Here is a 6,948-nt window from a genome sequence, read left to right as displayed (position 1 = left end):
ACAGGTGTATGATAATATATTAATATACATTATATCATATATAACATATACCATATATAATATATAGTAATAATAATATATTATATACAGATATACACACACATACACACACACACACACACACACACACACACACATATATATATATATATGTATATAGATAAAGGAGTAAAGATATCCTTTTCTGGTAGAAATGTGCTCAAGGCTTTGATTTCAGATATAGATTAAATAACACATGTCTGAATGGTTTTGTTAACAAGAACATCTGAACTACAAGTTAGGGTGTGAGGGGGGAGTTTTACACCTGGGACATAATATAAGTGAATTTTGCAGGCTGGAAGTAGTAAAGTCATATAAAATGGAAGTCGTGTGTAGTATTAATTTAGTGAATGCCTAGAGTATTTAAGATTGCTTTGTCTGTGTGGTAGATGCTAGGAACCTTCTTCCAGGAGACCAGAACATGTGTGAACATTCTATGCTGACCTACATGTGGTTAGGAGCAGTTATTTCCACTGGTTTTGTTGCTGGTTTAAAATGTTCCAACTCAGCATCTTAGGTGTCTTTTTCTGCTTTCCCATCTAAGAGTGAAGGATTCTTTCATTAACATCAAGCAATAATTGAGGAGGGCCTGAAACCTCTGTTCTTTCAACCTTAAGCCACATGGTTTACAGAAATTGGCCAAAGTTTTGATCTTTTCCTTTGCACTTTTCCATTCCATCTGGGAGTCTGGGAATTCCAGCAGGGTTTTATAGCCAATGGAATGAACAATGAAAAACCTGAGGGTCAAGAGTCTTGTTAATTGGTTTAGAGGGCTCTGATTTGAACTTGGTGGTACTATTTCCATGTAAAAGCTAAACTAAATCATTTATTTATTTATTTATTTTTCTGAGGCTGGGGTTAAGTGACTTGCCCAGGGTCACACAGCTAGGAGGTGTTAAGTATCTGAGACCAGATTTGAACTCTGGTCCTACTGAATTCAAGGCTGGTGCTCTATTCACTGCGCCACCTAGCTGCCCCCTAAACTAAATTATTAACCTAATCCTTTTTGCCCCAGAGGCTAGAGACATGATAGTGGTAGTGGGTATAATGTCTGTATGCTCTTGCTCTATCTTTGTAGTTTCTTCTTGCTGTATCTTTGAAGGAAAAATCCTTTGTAAATGTAAATTGCAGTCTGTATTTTTATATGAATTTTATCTGCAGTTAAAAGGCAGGCTGATTTTTACTGAGTTCTGAATTAATGTTTGCTGTAGAGGAGAGAATGAAGAGGAAACTCAGATGATGGGGAAAACAAAAGTGATTCCATGAAAATATGTTTAAAAGGAAAGTACATATTTAACCAATGTTAGGTTGCTTGATGTTTTGGGGAGAGGCAAGGTCATGGAGGCAAGGAGATAAATTTGGCACACAAAGTTTTACAAAAATGAATGTTGAAAACTATATGTATATTTGGAAAAAAACAAAATATTATTGAGCAATTTTTTCCTGAGGCAATTGGGGTTAAGAGAGTTGCCCAGGACATTTAGGAGGTGTTAAGTGTCTGAGATCAAAGTTGAACTCAGGTCTGCCTGACTTTACCACTGGAATTCTATCCACTGTGCCACCTAGCTGCCCAGAGAAAACAATTTTTAAAAGAAAAAAAAATGGCAAGTACTTTACATGGAATTTATACTCAAGATGTCATCTGGTCCTCAGAGCAGTTCTTGTGAGGACGGAATTGTTGGGATGCCCATTTTCTGGATGTGGGAACTAACTATTCTTGAGGCGAACTGTAGCCTTCCTCTTATCACCATACCAACCATACCAACTACAGAAAGAAGTTTGAAAGAGCTGGAATATGTCCAGGTAGTAGGAATACCCACATATATAAGTTAAAACAGTGAATCTGGGAGCCAGAAAGATCAAATCCTGCCTCAACCATTTAATATCTGTGTGACTCTGGCCAAGTCATTTAGCTTCAATGTCATCATACAAAAAATAAGAATATCACTTTCCTCACATGGTTCTTGTGAGGGTCAAATGAAGTAACATACACAAAATGATTTGAAAAAGCCTAAATCAATATATAAATGCTAATCATTAATGAGTTCATATGTCCAAAGTACTGAAAAACAGAGATTTGAGGGAAGAGTCGCTAGATAGTAGGGGGAGGGAAGGTCAGCGGGCATCATGGGACTATTGTATTGATCGAGAGAGAGACTATTTATTTAGTATTTTGTAATAAGCCATTAAAGATTAAATCTAATTTTATCTAGGTAAGAGTTGGCAGAAAGCCAGGAGTAATGGATAACCGCTGGTCTTACAACTAGATCTAGTTAAAATACCATACCTGATGCCCTGGAATAAGTTACGGATATGGAGGAGATGGTATAAGCCTAATAGGATTTACATTTGTAAAGATAATAAAACTTTATTTGAAAATGAAAAAAATTATTTTTAAAAGTGAATTCATGAAACCAATTGTTCTCAATGTTAAACCCAAATTAAAAGTCTGTCTCAAACTCTCTGGTAATAAAATAGAAGTAACATAAGCACCAGAGTTAGCATTTTTACCCAGGTCCTCTGAATCCAGAGAACTCCTGAAGGAGTGCAGAATCAGAATGTTTCCCACTTTACTTTATTTTTTCTAACATAAAGCTTTATGAAAAATCTTCACCTAGATAAACTTTCTCTTCCTCTTTAACTTTAAAGAAAATAACACTTTCAAAATATTTCCTCAGTGACATAATTGTTGAGTCAAATAGCACACTTCTCTGTGACTTTTAGTGCAAATATATAAATTTGACCCAATTTTCAAATGTTTGAGAAATGACGCTTTTATTAGAGCCACCTGCTTTATTTTTTTTCAGTTACTACTGTTAACTGTATTGCCCTCCATCGTATCCTGTTTTTTCTATTTCTTCTCTTCCCTATTCTTCCTCAAAAGTGTTTTACTTCTATTTATTTCCTCCCCAAATGTTCCACTTCTATCATTTCCCATCTTTTATTTTATCTCTTTCCTCTCCTACTTTTCTATAGGGTAAGATATATTTCTATACCTAAAGTAGTGTGTATGTTATTCCCTCTTTGAGCCAATTCTGATGAGAGCAACATTCACTCACTATCCCTCATCTCCCCTTCTATTCCTCTACAGCAAAAGCTTTTTCTTGCCTCTTTTATGGGAGAAAATTTCTCTCATTCTATCTCTACCTTTCCATTTCTCCCAGTATATTCCTCTCTCACCACTTATTTTTATTTTCACTTTCACATTTAACTCATACCTGTGCCTTCTGTCTACATATACTCTTTCTAATTGACCAAATAATGAGAAATTCTTATAACTCACAAGTATCATATTCCCATGTAGAAATGTAAGCAGTTTAACCTTATTAAGGCCCTTATGATTTCCTTTTTTGTATGACTTTTTATACTTCTCTTTAGTCATGTATTTGAAAGTCAAATTTTCTGTTCAACTCTGCTCTTTTCATCAAGAATTCTTGGAAGTCCTCTATTTCACTGAATGCTCATTTTCTCCCTGAAGGGTTATTCTCAGTTTTGTTGGATAAGTGATTCTTGGTTGTAATTCTAGATCCTTTGGCTTTTGAAATATCATATGCCTCCTGCTCTTTTACATAGAAGCTGTTAAATCTTGTGTTATCCTGAGTGTGGCTCCATGATACTTGAATTATTTATTTCTAGCTGTTTGCAACATTTCATTTTTGACCTGAAAGCTCTGGAATTTAACTATAATATTTCTGAGAGTTTTCCATTTTGGGATCTCTTTCAGGAGGTATTTGATAGATTCTTTCAATTTCTATTTTATTCTCTGGTTCTAGAATATCAGAGCAGTTTTCCTTAATAATTTCTTGAAATGAGGTTTAGGCTCTTTTTTTTATTGTGGCTTTCAGGTAATTCAATAATTTTTAAGATTATTTCTCCTGGATACAGATTTTATTTCCCAGGTCAGTTGTTGTTGTTTTTTTTTTTTCCCAAGGAGTTACTTCATATTGTCTTCCATTTTTCATTCTTTTTGATTTTGTTTTATTGTTTCTTACTTTTTCATAAAGTTATTAGTCCCATTTTCTCAGTTCTAATTTTTAAGGAATTGTTTTCTTCAGTTAGCTTTTGTACCTTCTTTTCCATTTAGTCATTTCTAATTATTTTTCCCTTCAGTAAATTTTAGTGCCTCTCTTTACATTTGGCCAATTTTTGTTTTTAAGGTATTTTTCTCCTCTTTGCTTTTTGTACTTCCTTTACCATTGGGCCTGTTTTTTTAAGGCGGTATTTTCATCAGTAATTTTTTATATCTCCTTTACTGAACTATTGGCTTGCTCTTTTCCATGATTTTGCATTACTTATTTCTCTTTACAGTTTTCCCTCTATCTCCCTTAATTGATTTTCTGTTTTTTGAGTTCTTCCATGACATGATTTTGTTATCTTCTGAGTATATATTTTGATTTTCCTTCTCACCATAGTAAGTATGTATGGTCAGATTTTTTCTTTTGCTTACTCATTTAACAGCCTCTTACTTGAATTCTAAGTTTTTGGTAAAGTAGAAGCCTGCTTCCAGGATAGAAGGTACACTGTTAAAAGTTATAGGGGTTGGCCTTCCAGCCAAGATGGTGGCTTGGAGGCAGAGAGATGCTTGAGCTCAGCGTTTTCTCTCAGAATTTACTTCATGACAAGCCTCAGAATTAATGCTTGACTGGAAAAGAAACCCACAAATAATCACCAACAGAAGATCCTTGAAATTCACCAGAAAAGGTCTGTGTTTGCTTGGGGGAGGGGACGAACAGACTGGGCGAAGACTGAGGGCAGGCAGCAAGAACAAGGTAGGCAGCTCACACAGCTCAAACTGGAGGGGGGAGGGGTGGGAACTCTTCTGTTTCTGCAAAAAAGACTTTTACCCCATGTTCCTTCTTGGCAGCAAGCCAGGAGCAGCAGAGAGGATGTAAACACTGGAGGTGAAGAATAAAACCCTGGAAAGCTACTTCTCTTGGGACCTGGCCACCCTCACCCCCACCCAGAGTGACTCAGTGCATTCTTAGAGCCTCAGAGCACAGACGCAGCACAGCCATCACTGTCCTGTTAGTGCCTCGCTGCTGTCTCCCTCAGTCTGTAGAGAGGCTTGGAAACACCATCCAGGCCCATCCCCCCAAAAAACAGACCAATTGTTTCTCTTGTCAATTCCTGCTCTGACAAAATGAACAAAAATTTAAAAGGGCTCTAATCATTGACAGTTTCTATATGGAGAGAAAACAGACTTCAAACACTGAGGAGACTAAACGCAGATTGTTTCCAGAGGAATCCCCTAAGGGGTATATGATCTGCTCCTCAATACATAAGACTCTCATAGAGAAAATCAAAAAGGCTCTTACAAGAGAGCTAGAAGAGAAATGGGAAAAGGAAAGGGAATCTTGGCAAGATAGTCTGGAGAAATTATCCCACACATTTAAAGAAAACAAATCATTGAGAAATAAAATTAGTGAGTTGGAAAAAGAAAACAGCTCTCTAAAAAAATAAAATTGATGAAATGGAAAAACAATTCCATATAAAAACTCAATTGGACAATTACAAAAAGATATAAAAAAAGTGAGTGAAGAAAATACATCATTGAAAATTAGAATGGAACAAGTAGAAATGAATGACTCAAGGAGAAATCAAGAAGTAGTCAAGCAAAACCAGAAAAACAAAACAATTGAAAAGAATGTCAAGTACCTTATTGGAAAAACAACAGACCTTTTAAACACATTTAGGAAAGACAATTTGAGAACAATCGGACTCCCTGAAAAATGTGAGGAAAAAAAGAGCCTGGACACTATTTTTCAGGAAATTATCAAAGAGAACTGTCCAGAAGTTTTGGAAAAAGAGATTAAAATAGACATTGAAAAAATTCATCAATCATCTACTGAAAGGGACCCTAAAATCAAAACGCCAAGAAATATACTGGCCTAGTTCAAGAACCATCAGACAAAGTAAAACATATTGGAAGCTGCTAGAAAAAAGCAATTCAGATATGGAGGAGCCACAATAAAGAGAAACCAGGATCTAGCAGCATCCACATTAAAAGAAAAAAGGGCCTGGAATATGATATTCCAAAAGGCTAAGGAACTTGGTATGCAGCCAAGAATAACTTACCCAGAAAAAATGAGTATCATTTTCCAGGGAAGAAGATGGACATTTAACGAAATAAATGAATTCCATCTATTCTTGATGAAAAAACCAGATCTACACAAAATGTTTGATCTTCAAATACAGAACTCAAGATATTTCTAATAAAGTAAAAAGATATCTTGAGAACTATATTTATGCCATAAAGATATGTAAAGAACACATGTATAATTTGTCTTAGAAACTAGAGGTGGAAAGAAAATTATATAATAAAAAAATTATATAATAAAGAGGAAGCAGTTAGCAGACTGGATTAAAAGCCAGAATCCTATATGTTGTTTACAGGAAACACACCTGAAACAGGGTAATACATTCAAAATGAAAGTAAAAGGGTGGAGCAGAATCTACTATGTTTCAGGTGAAGCCAAAAAAGCAGGGGTAGCCATTCTCATCTCAGATCAAGCAAAAACAAAAATTGATCTAAGTAAAAGAGATAAGGAAGGGCATTATATCCTGCTAAAGGGTAGCATAGATAATGAAGCAGTATCAATATTAAACATATACACACCAAGTGGTGCAGCATCTACATTCTTAAAAGAGAAATTAAGAGAGCTCTAAGAAGAAATATTCAGCAAAACTATAATAGTGGGAGATCTCAACCTTGCACTCTCAGAATTAGATAAATCAAACGACAAAATAAATAAGAAAGAAGTCAAAGAGGTAAATAGAATACTAGAAAAGTTGGATATGATAGATTTTTGGTAAAAGCTAAATGGAGACAGAAAGGAGTACACTTTCTTCTCAGCAGTTCATGGAACTTATACAAAAATTGATCATATACTAGGATATAAAAACCTCAAA

Source organism: Sminthopsis crassicaudata, chromosome 2, assembly GCF_048593235.1.
Source record: "Sminthopsis crassicaudata isolate SCR6 chromosome 2, ASM4859323v1, whole genome shotgun sequence".
NCBI classification, from domain to species: Eukaryota; Metazoa; Chordata; class Mammalia; order Dasyuromorphia; family Dasyuridae; genus Sminthopsis; species Sminthopsis crassicaudata.
Note: the sequence above shows the minus strand (reverse complement) of the source record.